The sequence below is a fragment of the Pyrus communis genome, chromosome 3 (assembly GCF_041283825.1).
Source record: "Pyrus communis isolate YQ-2024b chromosome 3, ASM4128382v1, whole genome shotgun sequence".
In the NCBI taxonomy this organism is placed as follows: Eukaryota; Viridiplantae; Streptophyta; class Magnoliopsida; order Rosales; family Rosaceae; genus Pyrus; species Pyrus communis.
Window position 1 is genome coordinate 17,751,138 of NC_142567.1, and position 19,337 is coordinate 17,770,474.

General features: G+C 37.2%; 1 long non-coding RNA gene and 2 pseudogenes across 2 annotated transcripts; all 3 read right to left on the reverse strand.

The window, feature by feature from the left end:
- Positions 1-1,329: 1,329 nt before the first annotated feature.
- LOC148698064 (uncharacterized) lies at positions 1,330-3,468 on the reverse strand. The gene is made up of 3 exons (XR_015960326.1): positions 3,193-3,468; positions 1,959-2,200; positions 1,330-1,862 (listed from the first exon to the last, which is right to left on the reverse strand). It is a non-coding gene; the product is annotated as an uncharacterized LOC148698064 (long non-coding RNA).
- A 3,797-nt stretch (positions 3,469-7,265) lies between these two features.
- Positions 7,266-9,088, reverse strand: LOC137714875 (putative aspartyl protease At4g16563; annotated as a pseudogene). Its single transcript, XR_015960798.1, has one exon. The product of XR_015960798.1 is annotated as a putative aspartyl protease At4g16563 (transcript).
- Positions 9,089-9,979: 891 nt separating this feature from the next.
- Positions 9,980-10,642, reverse strand: LOC137714388 (uncharacterized; annotated as a pseudogene).
- Between the last annotated feature and the right edge of the window lie 8,695 nt (positions 10,643-19,337).

The window sequence follows — 19,337 nt, forward strand, 5'->3', positions numbered from 1 at the left end:
CCAAAATAGGGAGAGCTTTTTTAGTGATCAATATTGTGAAATCATATGAGAATTCAATGATTGAATGATAACTTGGTTGTATACAATGAAAAATGAGTGGAAATCTAGTTTAATGATAACTTGGTTATAAACAATGAAAAATTTAGTTGATTCTATTGATAATGATATTGTGCTATGACGTTCTAAAATATGTGAACATGTAGTTGCCAAGTATGCAATGAAAAATGAAGGGAAATCTAGTTTAATAACAATGTGGTTATAAACAAAGAAAAATGTATTTGATTCTATTGATAATGATATTGTGATACGACATTTTAAATTATGAGAACATGTAGTTGCCAATTATAAGTGAAAGTATATTTGGTTTTTGGAAGCTTCTTTTTCCAAACCCCACTATTGAAAATTTCTGGCTCCGCCATTGAGTAGACCCCATATTAATTTTGAGTGAAAATGTTGCTGCTCTTTATGTTTTTTCATTGTTTTTTGAACCCACCCACGTGGGGCAGCTTCTCATTTAATTTCTTATGTAGGGGTTTTTTTTTTTTTTTTTTTGTAATCGATGATCACAATACTCTAAAAAATGAACAATAGTTTTATACTATAAGGATTTTCGATTGCAAACAATATTTTTTTAGGGACTCAAATTTTCCTTTAAATCCTCTAAATGAGTCCTCAAAGCTGGTAGTGTGAGTCTCTACTTATAGACTCCTATTGGAGATGCTCTAAGAAATCATTTCCTTTCCCATGTTTGGTAAATCATGCTTTGAAAATAAAAATGTAATATTGGTGGGAAATGAAGTGGGAATATGCCTCAAAACAATACCCAAGCATCTCCAACGGAAACCCTAAATGGAGGAGTCCTACAACCGTATAGTCCCTAAATATAGGGACAATACACTTCCAATCAGTCAGAATAGAAATCTTCAAAGTATCTTAATACATAAGGACTTGCCGGGTACCTCAAATAAATCCTTAAATGTGAGGACTGTATTTATTGACTCAAAAAGAGGATGCCACTATTAGTAGGGGTGGTTCGGTATGGGATCCTATACCGAAACCCTTATCCCAATTCCCAAACCGAAATTTTCGGGAATCCCAATTTCAATACCGATCCCAAACCAAATTTTCGGGAATCCCGAAATAGTTTCGGGATTTCGGGACAAATCGGGAATCCTAAAATGGTTTTGGGCTTTTGGACTAAATTTTGACATATTATGCTTTTGGGCTAAAATTCAACCTTTTTATATTGAAAAATTAACATATAGGCAGGTTCTTTGACAACCACAAATCAAGAGTAATGAAATTGTGAAAGATCGAATGTCATGGTTTTGTCTTGGGTTTTGTTTTCTTCTCCCTTTGTAGCTTTATTTATTTTTCTGTTTCAGTTTACGGAATGAAAAAAGTCATGATCTTACATTCTTGACAAGTTTTGCAGGTTCAGGTCTCCCTGCTTCTATGGTTCGAGCCTTTTTTCTTTTCATTGCAGCTTACCATGGAATTTGTTATGAGCCAAAGTTTCAATAATTAAGTTACAAACCCAAAAGCAAAAAAATTAGTTACGAGCCAAAGTTTCAATAATTAAGTTACAAACCAAAAGCAAAAAAGCAAAGCTTAAAATTTATGAAGATTGTTGGCCTCTTCGGCCCCTTGATCTTTTTTATGCTTGTGGTTGCTCCTTCTTGTTGGTACTTGTACTCTTCCCCTTGATGTTGATGGTTGAGCCATTCCCCTTACAATGGGTGGTCGTGGAGGTAGTGATTGATTTTGACGTTGTTGAACTTGAACTTGAGGTGGTCGAGGAGGTGAAGGTGGTATTTCATTTTCTTGTGTTGTATTCTCCTCACCTCCCAAATTAGCCGTGCCTAAAACAATAAACCACAAATTATTTACATTGAATTATAGTCTAATAGATAATAAATACTAAGAAAATAAAAGAGGAAATTAAATTGTTTACTTACATCTTTCTAAGCATTCAAGCTCCTTGTAGAAATGGAATTCGTCAAGTGTAGGCTCCTTGTAGAAACAAAATTCATTTCCTCTAAGCCAATCACTAGCACACACTAAAGCCTCAACCGTTTTAGGTGTTAAGGAAGTTCTAAAAAGATCAACAACTCTCCCACCAAGACTAAAGGCATTCTCACTAGCAATGGTGCTACTAGGAAATAATTAGTAGAGAATCAGCAGGTTCAAGAAAAACAACCTGAAGAATAATAATTCAAGAAAATAATTAGTAGAGAATCACTCTTTAACAACACAGCATCATAGTAGACTAATATGATCAGTAATCTAGAAGTTTCTTCCTCTCTGCAGTATGAAAAGATTGGGAGAACAAAAGTACATAATGAGGCATGATCAACCAAGTGTCAAAGAGTAGTTGAAAAACTCAACTAATTAAAAAACCAAAAGCAAAGTGTCCAATTTCCTAAAACATTACAAAACTACTCTCTTCTACTCTCCTTGCCCAAACTGCGGCTTAATCAAGTGCGCCACAACACATTTATTCAATTATCTCACTTATTAGTAAATAGTGGAGCTCTCATATTTGGCATTAGTTAAGGAGTGGAACCAGGAAAAAGGATTAATTTGCATTTCAATGTACATGATCGTAGACTAAATATTCATGTCATCAAATTGGTTTGACCCAAAAGCATCAGTATTTGAAATTAAATCATAAAAACTTAAACAATTAGGGGCTGGCAAACCTACAGACTTTGTAATGTCAAGTCTCAGTGACAGGATGCTATGTCAATTAGTTTAGTCATCTTGATGAGTAAGCATCTTATTTGTCAATTAGCTAACTAACAGTTAATTATGTGATTAGCAATTAGTTAATTCATAGGTCTTTAGCTGAACTTGCAGCTAGCTATATATAGTTGAGTTACGTGAATGATATGCGAGAGTTCTTAAATGTGATTCTGTTTCTCTTTCAATGTCAAGGTTTAAACAGGGTTATATTATTCTACCTACCAGGCTATAATGGAATCAGGAAAGCTGATCATCTAAAACATTTTGACTGAACTAACAATATTGTTAGCAGTTAAAACTTAAAACCATTTGAAAACTTCAAAGCAGAATCTACCAACAAAAAAAAAACAAAAAAAACAAAAAAGACGCTACAAAATTAATTCCAAACCCTAAATTAAATTTCAAAAGGAAGACATAAAGTAGATTTCAAAACACTAAATTAATTACCTAATTTAGGGTGAGAGTGAGACTTGGACTCAGTGTGGTGATGAGAGAGATCGCAAGTTCTGTTCGTGAGAGAAAATCGCCTGAAGAAAGAGATCGCAAGAGAGAGCGGTGGTTGTGTGGTGAAGGAAAGCTGGAATGTCAAAGACGATAGTATAGTGTGGTGGTGGGTCAGTGGCTGGCCAGAATTCGACACAGACAGATGAGATGAGGGCTGGGTATGGGAAGCTTAGGGCCTGCACTTCGAGTTTGATGGATGAAATCAATCAATGGAACGGAACTACGGAAGTGAAATGGGATTTGACCTAAAATCAAATGAACAGCACAGATTAGATCCAAAACAATGAACGGTTGAAATAATTCTCTTATAATTAAAAAATTTTATATATATATATATATATATATAATATTTATTTTCGGTTTGGTATGGGAATACCGAAAATATAGAGATGCAAAACTAAATCCCATATCGAAAATTTCGGTTTGGTTGGGGATGACATATCGAAAATTTCAAGAATTTTGGTTTGGGATCGGGATTTTTTTGGTTTGGTTTGGGATTTTTGGGATTTTTTTTCTAGCCTTAACTATTAGTTTTGACTTTTGAATGAGAAATAGTCTCACCTATTGCTTTTTGTCTTATTATCTCTATAAAAAAAATCAATATAAAATGTTAACGTGACTTAACTGTGACCGCACAAAATAGAAGGGAATGAAAATGTCACAGGAGGGCAGACAATCTGCCTCCTACATGATTTCTGCACAGCAGCTTCTTTTTTATTATTCTATTGATTTTTAAACCAATCAAGTGAATGATTCCGCGGCTTTTCCCTTTTTCTTTTCTTGCTTGACGCAGTGCCATATTCATTTGGGCTGCTTTCAAATTGTCTTTTTTTTATTTTCAATGGTTGCCAAATTAAGTTAATATTTTTTCATTAGGTATTGAACTAATATATTTTTTTATTAGGATTAATCGTAGTTTATTGTCCTCAACTTTCTTGGTTTTCAACATTTGATACATTAAGTTTTTTTTATTCCAGAGTGGTACTTGAAGTTAAAATTTTTAAACAGTTTCATACATTTGTTAAGATTGTTGTTAAGTTAGTCGTTAACTAGTAACGTAGTGCGCCACGTAGACAATGACTGGACGTCACGTGGTATTAATTTTTTTTTTAATTTTAAAAAAATTAAAAAAGTAAACCTTCTTCTTCGACTACCCCTTTGTCTCTTCATCATACCTCTCCTAACCCCCACATTCCTCTTCCTCCTCCTTATCCTGCACCCCAACCCACGATGTCCTCACCCATTGAACCCAAATCCCGCAATTTCCCTCCGCCCTCAACGCCAAATTGGACCCAGGCACCAATTCCTGATCCAATTGGAGTTTTTGCTCCAGACCTTGGAGCAGCGGACTCTCCACCTCCATGAAAACACGAAAGTTGCAGGTGCGGCATAAGTGGGTTTTGTTTTGGCGTCGTGACAGGGATCTCCGGCAGCCGATCTTTGGTACGAGGTGCATGCAGCGGCCTTGGATCTCCGGCAGCCATGACCTCGAAGGGGTGGTAGTCGGCGTTTGTTGCAGTTGGGGTAATAGTCGGCGCCGCATCCTCTTTCTCTCCACCAGTGCCATCCCCTTCTCCGTCGCTGCAATCCGCTGCCGATTCGCCTTCTCACATATCTCCGTCGCCGATTCCCCCCGCCCCATGTCTCCCAAAACAAACCCCAACCGTAGCCTCCATGTCTCCACAATTTCTGAGCACGGATCTGAAACTTTTGGTGGACATGGCTGACTTGAATGCTCTGATTTGTGATTGTGTATAATTATCAGTGGTTTTTTTTTTATTTTTTTTATTTTTTTGTGTGTGTGAAGGAAATCCTTGATCTTTTGGCCTTGCAGAAAACGAAGGAACCCTTTGCTGGGCTTGAAGACGGTGGAGATCAAAGGGAGAGAGGATTTTTTTTTTTTTTTGAATTTTTAATTTCCACGTGGACTCACGTGGCGTCCAATCATGATCTACATAGGCATCACGACATCATTTAACGGGAGACTTAACAGCCAGACTAACGAATGTATGAGACTGTCCCAAAATTAACATTTTAGGTATGATTCTGGGACAAAAAAAACTTCATGTACCAAATGTTGAAAATCACGAAACTTAAAGGTAGTAAACTCAAATTTACCCTTTTTATTAATATAAGCTAATATATCTATTTGAACTATTTTATTATTTTATTTTTTTCTAATGAATTAGTTGAATAATGGAGCCATTTTAGTTACGTTTTGTTGAAGAAAAAATTGTATCAGAATTTGAAATTTTTTTGGTTGAAATGTTAGCAAACTTTTTTTTTTTAAACAGCGTAATGCCAAATTAATTAACATAAGTTAACACAAATAGAAAATTTGTACCTAATCCCATGAAATTGTAAAACTCCAAATTTAGGAACTCTATTCTAAGGACTCTTCCATTAGAGTCAATATTCATTTAGGCATACAAAGATTCCATCAAGGTCCTAAATGAGTCCTCAAAAATGGTGGTTGGAGTCTCTAAATATGGACTCCCATTAGAGATGCTCTTAGGGATGGAGGGTTTGCACTTTTAATATTAATTACATTCTTTTAGAATAATATTATCCTCATTAAATGTATGATAACCCTTTGTGCTCAACTTTTCTTTACCAATTTCATCCTTAATAAGAAATAAATACACAAAAGGGAGATTCTATGCGGTACCTTATTAGAGATAAGGTACCAATACCATTTAAGATACACTATGATGATTCAAAATTACACTCCAAGGTTACATAATTATGATAAAGTTCAAGTTAATGACAAAGAATGACGTAATTATTACCATAACAAGGTTGGTAGTTACATTGTGAACGTTTATGATGTTATCTAGGTATGTTTTTGTACTTAAGCGTGATTGAGTTACAAAATTAACATTAATTATTATACCAGTGACATACTATTTCAGTATAGATATATGTTATTACTAGGGAACGCAATGAACTTACACAACATCGTAATCTTGGTACAACATGACATCAACATATAAGGTCTAAGGTAAAGTTACACCGTAATCGTTTAAATATACACTCCAAGGTTACATAAATATCTTAACGCTACACTTAATTACACCAAATGACGTAATACCAAGGTTGCCCTTTAAGGTGTGGGCATTGGGTTACACCGTAATTGTTCAAAATACACTCTAAGGTTACGTAATTATCTTAACTATGTTATACTTAATTACACTAAATGACGTTGGTATTACCATTCTAAGATTTTCTTTTACGGTGTGGACGTTAGATTACATTGTTAAGATTAAGATAATTATACCAAGGTGTTATACGCTACTCTTAATAGTGTTTTTTTAACCATTTGAATACATGACACCTAAGGTTGAATAATCTCACATCAATGACACACTCTTGAGTCCTAACTATCAATTAACCAAATTTCACTACATTTTTTGGGTCGGGACTATTTTACAAATCATACTTGGCATTATATATTTCCTCATGGTGGAAAATGGATTCAGGTAAGACCTACCTGTGAAATGGTTTCGTGCATCTTATAGAGATGTGGACAGCGAGTTCAATGGATACGAGGTAGCACTCGTGGTTTACACATTTTCAAATACATATATGAACACTAATTGCACGTACTTGGGATGCTAAATATATATCACCAAGTTAAGTTCGCAGTAGTCAGAGAGGCACAGAGTACTGCAACTGTTGAGCTAACCGAGTTTCTAAGAGATCGGAGAGGGAGATGGGAGTGCCTTCCTTTCTCCGTTGGTTGATCAACAAGTATCCCAAAGTGGTTGTTAAAGCTACGGAGGACAGGGATGAGTGCGATAACTTTTATATCGACATGGATTCGAGTATCTATCCTTGCCTTCTCACTGATGATGATAATAATGGAGTACGATCACATGTCTTTTCTCTCTTCATAAGCTGTATACAGTTCAATAATTCTTGATTAAATTTTTGTCTGTGATTTGTGTAAGCTATCACACCATAACTTAATGCCAATTTAAATGATTAAAAAATAATTATATAGTATTGGAATGAAATAATAAGTAAATATATATGATTAAAATGTTTTAAGGTCGCAATTGAACGCAAATCCGAGGGACAATGTAAATTACCCTAAGTTGTTATTTGGAAGTAAAAAAGGGCACATTTTATATCCATCCTTTTGTACGGACAAGTCTTTCTCTTAAAAGCAAACCGATGAAAATCAATTGCATCGCTGTTGCCTGAATCCCAACCTCTCATTCAGCAGATCATATTCCACATAGAAATTCTGCAGCCGAAAGCTCCCTATAATTATGGAAGGCCCGGAGGAGGAAACTTCCGGCTCACCAAGCTCCTTATCACTCATAATCGTCAAGCACACCAGATCGTCACCCGCAATCGCCATATAATTCTCCACCGGCAGCGCCACCTCAGCCCCTCCTTTGAAGTGAAACGTCACCACCGGAAACGCCGCACTTTTGGCTCCGGAAATACTGTAACACGGCTTTAACCCGCTCACAGCCTCCACTTCCTCAGCTCTCTTGTAACCTACGGCTGCCATCTGTCTCGCAAACTCTCCCGACACGCGCTGTGACACCTCGGGCGCCATGATCGTGAACGTGGTCCCGGAATCAATGATCGTCCCACCAGAGCCTCTTGAGTCCGGCCTTAAGTACCTATACGGAATTTTCACGCGCCGCCGTCCCACCTTGATTTGGCGGAGACCCACGTAGTAGTAGACGGAGAAAGCTGGTCTCGCGGGGACTAATGGGTTGCTTACAAATGGCGTGTAGATAACACCGGTAGTTTTCTTGGCCCATTTTTCTCCAGCGTCGAGAACCAGGAGGCTGCTTTTGTTAGTGTCATCGAAAAGCCGGGACAGAAGGCAGTAGGAGAACTTTTTGAACCCCAATTGAGCGGGGAGAGAAGCAGGGCCTCGGCCCAATCCGGCAATGCCCGCTGGGGGTTGGTGGGTAGAGCTAACGGAGCAGCCGACGAGGAAATCGGGTACGGATCGGGTGGGTAGGTTGAGGGTCTCAGAGAGCGGGACTCCAGTTGTTTCCCCTAAGCCGTAGACGAATGTGTAGGCAGGGCACATCTGGGTGCAGTTTTTGGAATTTGGCCGGCAAGCTTGGAAGTGAAAACGGGGGGATTTGTTGTGAAACAAAGCGCATTTAGAATCGGAGCAGCCGAGGATTTTGGAGGATGAGGACAATTTGGGAATAAAAGGTTTGAGATAAGAGGGGCAGTTGACGCATTGGTAGTTTTTGGTGCAAGGGAACCAAGTGAAGTGGCTGCCGGTGTCCATGATGAAAGAAAGGGTTTGGGGAGGGGTACCAAAGCTGAGGGGTATGGAGTAGCCGCCGTAGCTTTGGGAAAAGACCGGGGTGGTGGTACGGTGGGTGGTTGTGGTTTGGGGGTTTTTGAGGTGCTGGCTCTTTTTAGAGATGAGGTGGCTAAGTTGTTGAGGTGGTGGGATGGATGAAGATGTGGATGTGGATGCGGGTTTCCGTGGAGATGTGAGAGTGGAATGGTGGTAATATTGGAAGAAATGGAAGGTAGAAGGAGAAGTAGGGAGAGCAGAAACAGGAAGATAAAGGAAGCCATGAATGGGTGTCTCAGAGATTTAGTTTAGAGAGAGAGAGAGAGAGAGAGAGAGAGAGAGAGGAGGCTTTAACGTTGCTTTGCAAGGACAGAAAGTATCGATGTCGGTTAGGTTTTGATACAACGCAAACAGGTGGCTCTTTGCATGTGTATAAGCATGCAAAGGAAGGCTTACATGTCCAACCCAATGGGCTAAGGGGACAAAGGGACGAAGGCATAGGATAAGATTTTGATGGTTTTACATGCAAAACAACGTTACTGGTAGAATGCAGCATTATAGTTTGTCTTCGGGTTGAGGTGTCGGAAATACAATTATGCAGCAGCTCCCAAGTGACCAACAGATTCCTCTTCTCATTTAGGAGGACACACATGCGCAACATGTTTACTGCTACCGTGGCGTTCCGGTTCAATAATATAATGTTAGAATCCAACCCATTTTACGTAGGTTGCTCTTTGCATTTGGACGTAAAAAAATACTTCAAGTTCCTGATTCTCTATTAACCAAGTCCACAAATGCTCAATAATACAGATTAGCTAGATGATCACTAATTACCCAATAACTATACGCCCTTCTATTTCTAATTATTCGATCAAGATTATCTCTAATACCAAACTAATTACACCATAAAACTACAGTAAGTGACCCAATTGTAAGAGTGCGGACTACAACTCCCCAATAAACATAAAAATGTGAGCGGTTTTCGGTTCGATGCTCCAAGCTGGTGATGACTATGGCCATTGGCACGGTGAAATTCTTCATAGCCTCTCGGGTCCAGAATGGATGAATAACTATGACTTGCCACCCGTTGTTAAAAAAATAAAAAAATCAAATCAAATCTAACAAGAGTAAATTGTAACAATGGTCCTTCAACTTTAATCAAATTGGAGCAATAGTTTCTCAACTAAAAATTCATAACTATTAGTCATTCAACTCATCAAAAACGTGTAACTATGATCTTTTTCATCAACTTCGTTAGAATTTTGTCAAAATAAATTATGTTGGAAGGATCATTACGACAATTGAGAGGGACCATTGATAATAGATTTTCAGTTGAGGAACCATTGATAATATAGTTTAGTTAAGAGACCATTATTTCAATTGAGTTAAAATTAAAGGATCATTGCTGATCATCTAACAATCAAAATCATAAAATTTTGAAAAATAAAATATCTTAAATCTCTCCAACTTCTACACATCTTTATAGAGCAACTGGTATTTGGGTATTCGCGCCGGCGGCAGGGGGCAATTCACGATCATCTGCCCCTTCATCGCTCCTCTGAAAATCGCCTCCACAACATCAATAAAGTTCTGTTTCTGCTGAAACGCGCCGACCCATTTGCTGTGGTCCGCAGTTCCCGAATCCATCTTTTTGTGGTGGGCATTGAAGAAGAAGATGGTCGACGGGATCAGAGCAATGTCGAAACACCTGACGTAGACTTGAATTCACGCCGAATCAGTATCGACGAGCGCGAGCGTCGCGAACTTGGAGATCTCCCGCGCCGTTTTGGCGAGAGCGTCGTCGAGGAGAAGGCAAGCGGAATCGATGGTGGATCGGATGATGGAATCCACCTCCTGCTTCTTCGTCAGTGTCGTCAATACGTAACTCATCACTCTCTCTCTCTCTCTCTCTCTCTGTGTTCTTCTTCCTCACCTGAATTCTGAATTCCTCTAGAAGGACGATGGGAGCGGCAGATTCAAACCCAGTCAGGAAATCCCACAACAGAAAATTGAAATCATAGAGGATGATTAAAAGTTAGAAAACAGAACACAGGAATATTGGTGTAGTCAAATTTCGATCCAAATCACATTTGGTGATCCCGATTTCAATTTTGTAAATGGGGATTCTGAACTTGTAACCATGTTCGATATTACCACTTGAATTTTTTTTTTTTTCCTTTTTACCACCCAGACTCTTTTAATTGTTGAAATTTATCACTTACGTAACTTTCATTTATTTCACTGTTAAAACATGGCATTTATAGCGATATTTTCATCAATTATGATAAGACTAGCTATAATCAAATCCGCTTCAAAATAATATTGCCTGGGTCAATATCGCACCACAGTTGTGGGTTTGTAGAACCTCAATTTAGTAATTCCCATCACAAGCGTTTGAAAATTTAATGGAAAATTTTATTTGAACCCATAAAATTTCTTTCTACATCCAACTTGAGTTTTAAAAATAAATTGTCTTTTTTACCCTATTGCATAATTACAATCAAGTACAAGATGAAATTAACTATAAAATTAAAATTTATCACTAAACCCACTCAATAATGAAACCCTATCATCACATCAAATCCTACTGTTACGCAATCTTTATCTTCATTCTAGCTAAAATTCTAAGATGCTTTCATAGAGAAAAACATACTCTTCCTGATCGAAGAATAGTGATTTTGAAGTTTTGAATCCTCCAATTAAGGTATGAATCGATTTATGCAATTTTTTTCTTTTGATTTCAATTTTTTGGTACTTAGGAACAAAATTAGCACATTCACTGTCACGCATGCTCAGAAAATAAATCTAAGTTAAAGTCGGTAATAAAATAAATGTTCAATTTATAGCCTAGACTAGAGATGTAATTTTATTGGCCTTTTGGCTGACAACTGTAGATTAGTGTGTACTTGTTTAGGGGAAAGCAGTGACTTTCCGATAAAAATACAGTCTCGTATGGAGAGCACACAACAAACTATCTTTATGCTTTCTAAACTGCACGTTGCCTCTTTTGTATGACTTAACCATTGATTCATTGAATATAATTTATAAGCTCTAACTAATTAAGCTTGAACTTGGAAAATGTAGAGCAAGGATCGAACATTAGTATTGAGATGATACAATCTTTTAAATTTGACTCAATTGTATATCAGAGTGACCAGTATTGCACCATATCCAGTATCCACCAAATCCTTGCCTTTGTATGAAGCAAAAAAAAGAATTAAGCACGAGACAGATATGAGAGATATTGCTCTCTTTAAGCCTTGAATGAGTTGTATAACATTGATTTTGGGTTTTTATTTTTTGAATGGATGCAAAGATAAATTTTCTAAATTGAATTGAGTTTGTGAGGGTAATTTAGGTAGTGAGTTTGGGTTTAAAGAGATATTGATAGTTTAATTAAAAATAATATGGGTATAGAGAGTAAGTTGGATGTAAAAAAAGATTATATGAGTTCAAATAAAATTTTTCAAATTTAATATGTACATAAATTAATATGAACAACACACTCACTTACTGACCTATTAAAAAAAATCATAAAAACTCACTGTAAATATAATACTAGATTTCTGCATAAGTTCTACTCATGGTATTTGTCATTCCATAAAGCTTAAACATAAAACACACAAATTTCTATGCAAATATGTACTCATTATCTTGTGTCCCTCTTCACTTAATGCCAACATAGATCCCAACAATCAATTTTCACTTTAATTCTTCAACAACTCATGGCAAAATCAAACCCGAAATCAATTTCTCCCTTTGCCTTCATTACCTACCCTAACACCGCTACAGGAAAAAAAAAATATCTTTTACCTTCGTACAAATTGATTCCAGCGAGCCCTAAGAAGTGAATTTACTTTCAGAAAAAATAGATGGAAAGTAATATAGGTAGTAAATTCCAACAGTTAAGAGAATCTAAGTGGTAAAAGTTAAAAGCGGTTTTTGAACTTTAATCCTTAAAGAAGATTAAAATTTAATAAAAACATGATGTTAGATTACATATTGATTTTAGTCCTTGAATGTGTACGTAATTCAAATTTCTGTTATAATTTTGTTTTAATATTTAATGGAATCTTTTAATGTCTCCACATCAAATTTTAAATTTATTATTATGCACATTTAATTCATTAAGTTTGTTTAACTTCCTCTAATTAGTATACCTAAATGTCCCATAATATATTTTATTGAACTAGTGTATTGAAATGTCCGTACCTAAATTATCATATTAAATTAGTGACACATAAGAAAATATACAAAAATATAAGTGTACTGAAAAGTCTGTAACTAACATATTATACTAAATTTGTGTACCAAAATGTCCATATCTAAATATATTATACTAAACTAGTGTATCAAAATGTATGTACCTAAGTATATGAAAAATTAGGTTCTCATCCCTATTTTTCCTACTTCATTGATTAAAACTTCATTCGTTTTCAATTTTTGATCAAGGTCTTTAGATTTTAATAAACGTTAATTATTTCAACGATAAAATATTTTTTTTATTTCTAATTATATTTATTTAGTGTTAGAAACATTACATTTGGTATATTTATACTTATGGCTAAATTTTTTATCATATATTTTTATTTTTAGTTTATACCCATTTTGTCACATCCCAGACCGGCTCCGCCGTAGCACGATATTGTCCGCTTTGGGCCCTGGCTACGCCCTCACAATTTTGTTTCTGGGAACTCACACGAGAACTTCCCTAGTACTTGGTAGTAAAACTCACATCACATGTGAAATGGGTTTAATCCTGCTCACCCGCGCACTCTTTTGATTAGACATTTTTAGGTTTAAATTTATTCACATCCTTTTCCCACTACACTACACTACATTTTAAGGCTTCATCACCCTCCAGGTGTCGGCCAGTACAAACATCCCACATCGACCAACGGAGAGGGGGTGATGTGCCTTATATGTACATGCCCACCTCCATATAGCATGAGGCCTTTTGGGAACTCACTAGTTTTGGGTTCCGTCGAAACTCTGAAGCTAAGCGAGTTCGGGCGAGAGCATTCCCAGGATGGGTAACCCACTGGGAAGTTCTTGTGTGAGTTCCCAGAAACAAAACCTTGAGGGTGTGGTCGGGGTCTAAAGCAGATAATATCGTGTTACAATGAAGTCGAGACTGGGATGTGACAGAATGGTATCAAAGCCACTCTGTCGTGTGGTGTGAGTGTGCTGACGAGGTCGTCGGGTCCCTAAGAAGGATGGATTGTAACATCCCACATCAACCAACGGAGAAGGGGTGATGTGCCTTATATGTACATGCCCACCTCCATATAGCACGAGGCCTTTTGGTAACTCACTAGCTTCGGTTCCGTGGGAACTCCGAAGTTAAGCGAGTTCGGACGAGAGCGGTTATAGGATGGGTGACCTACTGAGAAGTTCTCGTGCCGAGTTCCCAAAAACAAAACCGTGTGGGCTGGGCCCAAAGCGGACAATATCGTGCAATGGCGGAGTCGGTCTGGGATGTGACAACGCCGTAGCACGATATTGTCCGCTTTGGACCCCGTGCTATAGGGAGGGGAGCATGTACATATAAGGCACATCACCCTCTCTTCGTTGGTCGATGTGGGATGTTACACATTTTTAGTTTGCAACCTTTATTTTTAATTTGTACCAATTTTCTTTTCAGTTTTAATTGTACCCATATATTAATTCATTTTTGTGCCCATATTTTAAACTTATATTTGTACTTGTACCCAATTTTTAATTTATTTGTACCCATTTTTAATTTTGATAAATGTACCATGCTAATTATATGTATTTATTTTATGTTTTAAAATATATCAATAGTTATTTTTTAAAAGGGTTTTTATCACAAATGCCTGAAATTGAAAATCAATCAATGTGGTTCCTGAAAATAGGTGTCGCAAATCAATGTGGTCCTTCCGTCACAATTCTGTTAAAAATTTCGTTAAGTGCTAATGTGGCATATAAATGGGCCCCACGAGATTTACGGATTTTTATCATAAATGGTCCCTGAAATTGACTCACACCATCAAGACGATCCCTAAAATTGACCCGCACCATCAAAATGGTCCCTAAAATTGAAAATCGATGAATGCAGTCCTTGAAAATAGGTGTCCCAAATCAATATGATCCTTCCACTACAATTTTATATAAAAATAAAAAATAAAAAAAATTGTGCTTATGTGGGTTTAATAATTAATTAAAAAATTGTCTAAATACCTTTTTGCACATTAGAATTTTTTTCTTATAGTAGCACCTACTCCGAAGAGAGATCCCTTCCATAAATTCTCAAAGGCACAAGGTTTAACCAAGGCCTAAGAGGGGGTTTGGAAATAGTTTTCAACCAACAATAGACGCACCTTGATTATAACCTCATTATCTCATGGCATACCTCGCCGTTCTTTGAGTCACCGGACCATGAAAGTGCCAAACAAGCTATCCAAGATTAAGGTTGTGAGAATGTTAATCACGTAAATGTTAACGATGATCTCCTATGACACACCCTGAGCGGAGTCGAGGCATGCTGGCTGACACCTGAAGGTGACGTAACCAAAAAGGAAAGTGAAGCATAAAAGTATGGATAGATTTAAACCGAAACTAACATTTATTTAATCTAAAGTAGAGAGTGCGCAGTAGTGGGAAGAACCCATAAAAACACAACTGTTCAGAGCATAGATGACAGTTTGACATAAGTAGTGCAGTTGAAACTAGTTAGAGTACTTATTACACAACCGGGAAAAAGTTTCAACATTTATTTAGGGATAAGTCAGAACCACCAGAAATTCCTCGTATGCCACAAAGAATTTAGCTATCTAAGTCCTGAAGGGGCAAAAAACAGAAGGGTGAGTGGGTAAAAACAAAGGTTTATAAACACATTTATTTTCTGAACATACTAACCCGTTGCCGTAAAACATGTATGGTTTCCAGAAAATCATACTATGTATAAGTATGAAATCAAATGTAAATAAAAAATAAATCCAGAAATGCGCCAATCATAATATCTCAATCGTAGCATAAGTAAAATCAGGTGCTCATCAACTTATGCTAACACACGAGCGCATGTAGATAAGTTTAGTCATGAACATGACTAGGTGTAATCATAATATACGCTCTAGTATTACAATCACGTGAAGACTGGTGCTAGGCGCATCACATACGAGTCGGAGTTGCCTATTGCAACATGTACAACAGGACTGGCACCTACAATGGATCCAATGTGAGTGTGCAGTGCAATGTGAACATACATGTGAAGCTTGGCCCTGGCCTGGGCAAGTACTACATCGACCATGATGAGCAAGTATAATATATATGAACAAGCCATGACAATATATAAATCTCAACAATATAATGGCATTTTTTAAAAATTAAATAAAACATGGCATGATAGGCGTAAAATTAATCAAAACACTTGTGGAAACTATAAAACTTTATATATTATATATAAAAATAAGTGCCCACTCACTGATACATGGTTGGATTTTAGCCTCCTAACCTTGCTTATCCTCATACCTCCTTGGGGTAATTCTCACCTATATATGAAACAACTATACTAATTAATTAATTAGGACATACACTAAAAGGCTAGGAAAATCCCCCATAGTTTGCTCAAACAAAGGGTTTAAATATACAAAAACATTCTACTCGACGTCATAGACCTGTACATGTCAACCACTCATCGCCCGAAGGCCAGACGCGCCTTTACGCGCAGCCACGCGTCGCCAGGTCGTGGCCACATGCGCAGACCACGTGCCTGACATGTTGACAGAAACCCTAGAGAATATTCCGTCATATTTGACAAAATGTTAAGTCTAACGGCGTTACCTAACGGTGTCAGAATATTCCGTTAACTTCATCGGAATATTCTCCTTCTCCGGTTGTCCTCTACCGTCCGTCACTGCTGTTTAGTTCGCTGGATTTTGGAAAAAAAATTTAAAACTTCATCTCTTCTCCAAAACGTGGACTAAAATAGACTGAAAAAGCTCGAACGTCTCGGACCTATTTTCAACTCTTTGAAACTATGTGTTTCGACGCTGGCTCCTTTCCCAACTTAGGTTAGTGGCCAAGGGGAAATGTGTAGTGGCTTCTAAGCTTCCCAAAAACTTGTAACTCGAACTGGAAATTGTCGGAGAATCCACACCCAAGTCGGAGCTCCAAGTAACTATGAGTTGGAGGTTCAAAACTTGATCATTTCATGATCGGTTCGTACGAATGGGTTTGTGGATTTTAGGGGAGTGTGATGTGGTTGGAGGTTCGATCTATGAGTGTTGTTGATAGAGTATGGTTGTTGCAAAGCGGATAGAGCTATGGGTGAGGGAGAGAAGAAAAAAGGAGAGATAATGAATTTGATTGGACTAGAAAGAATGAGAGACTGTCTGATTGGTGAGGGAAATGAAGGATAAAGTTGATTGGTGGGTTGTAACATCCCACATCGCCCAGAGCAGTGGATCATGTAAGCCTTATATGTATATTCCCATATCTTCTTAGCACAAGGCCTTTTGGGAGCTCACTGGCTTTGAGTTTCGTAAGAACCCCGAAGTTAAGCGAATTCGCGAGAGAGCAATCCCATGATGGGTGACCCTCTAGGAAGGTGCTCGTGAGTAACTAGAAACAAAACCGTGAGGGCGTGGTTGGGGCCAAAGTGGACAATATCGTGCTACGGCAGAGTCGAGCTGGGATGTGGTGGGGGCCCAAGTCAGGATGTGACAATTTGGTATTATAGACAATCTCTGGCCAAGTGTGCCGACGAGGACGTCGGACCCTTCAGGGGGGTAGATTGTAACATCCCACATTGCCCAAGGGAATGGATCTTGTAAGCCTTATATGTATATTCCCATATCTTCCTAGCACGAGGCCTTTTGGGAGCTCACTGGCTTCGGGTTCCGTAGGAAATTCGAAGTTAAGTGAGTTAGCGCGAGAGCAATCCTAGGATACGTGACCCCCCTGGGAAGTTGCTTGTGAGTTCCTAGAAACAAAACCGTGAGGGCGTGGTTAAGGCCCAAAGCAGACAATATCATGATACGGCAGAGTCGAGCTCGGGATGTGGTGGGGGCCTGGACCGAGATGTGACATGGGTGAGTAAAGGTCACGGGACCGATTTTTAAAGACAAAGGGTTCATATTATATACAATACAAAATGTACATAAAAATTGTAAAATCTAACTCACCCTATCTAAAACAGTGTTTCCAACACTGAATAATTAGCACACGCGTGTACAATTCTACCTATTGTTAACGCACTTTGTAATTTCTTCGTTACAAATCCGGTTCGAGTCTAAGTCATGCTCAGGCATTTGAAACAACAAGTACTATTTAATTGCGATAATAGGAAAATAACGTAAAAGCCTAATAATTATGTCCACGTCAGGTTCCACTTTACCAATAATGGCATAAACGTCATTTTACATACTCAGGAAGGAAATTACATGAAAAATTAGGAACGGGTCGTCACATCCTAGAAGTCATTACCAATTAGCCAAGTCGTCACCAAAAGTGATCTTGATCCAGGTTCAATTCAGTGAAGGGTGTCAAAGTGTGTAAAGATGAGTGTATTGAGAATTTTTTTTTTTAGAGAATAGACAACAAATAAGGTATAGGAATGTGGACTAGGATCAGAGGTGATTGCAGGACTGGGTTTTTGGGTTCACAACTTTTTATTAACTATTAAATTATTGGCATATTTGTCGATTTGCCTTCTGAACTTGTGTAGAGCTGTCAATTTCCCCCTTGAACTTTAATTTAGTCGATTACCCCATTGAACTTTTATAGTTAGCCAATTCCCCCTTGAACTTTAATTGGAGCCGATTATCCCCCTAAACTTTTATAAATAGCCAATTCCTCCCTTGGCATTAGATTTTAAAAAATTTCATCTAATTTTCCATCTATCTTGTTCACGGAAACAACACATGACAACTATATAAGGGCAAAACGGAAACAAAATTGGATGGATGAAAAATTGAGTGAAAGTTTTTAAAATCTAACGCCAATGGGAGAATTGACTATTTATAAAAGTTCAGGGGGAAGATCGGCTAAAATTAAATTTAAGGAGGAAATTGGCTATTTAAAAAAAGTTCAAGAGAGTAATCAACTAAAATTAAAGTTTAGGGGGGAAAATTGACGGTTGCATACAAGTTCAAGGGGCATATCAACAAATACCTCTAAATTATTAAACTTATTTGTAATTTTTTTTTTAATTTAATTAGACTTGTGTGATTCATTTATGTGTCACATCAGCACATAACAAAATTTTGGACATAATTGTGACAGAAATGCTACATTGATTTGGGACACTTACTTGCGAGACTACATTGATCGATTTTCAATTTCAAGGACCATTTTGATGTCGCAAGTCAATTTTAGGGACCACTTTGATGTCGTGGGTCAATTTCAAGGACCATTTGTGAGAAAAGAAGACTTATGGGACCCATTTATGTGCCACATCAACACTTAACGAAATTTTTAACAGAATTATGACGGAATGACCACATTAATTTGCGACACCTATTTTCAGAGACTACATTGATTGATTTTCAATTTTAGGGACCATCTTGATGGTGATGGTCAATTTCAAGGACTATTTGTGATAAAAACCCTTATTAAAATATGTTAGTAATTATGTGGGTACATAATTTTTTTGCTATAATTTTTGTAAAGTACAATATTACTCTAAAATTGATTTTTAAGTATTATTATATTTTTAAAATGTTATTTGATTTTTTTTAAAATTTCATAATTTGTGGGACATTAAATGCATAAATGCGTGAGTTAAATCTCTTAAATAAGACTAAGCACCTCGATCAAAATATACAAACAATTAAGGTTTCAG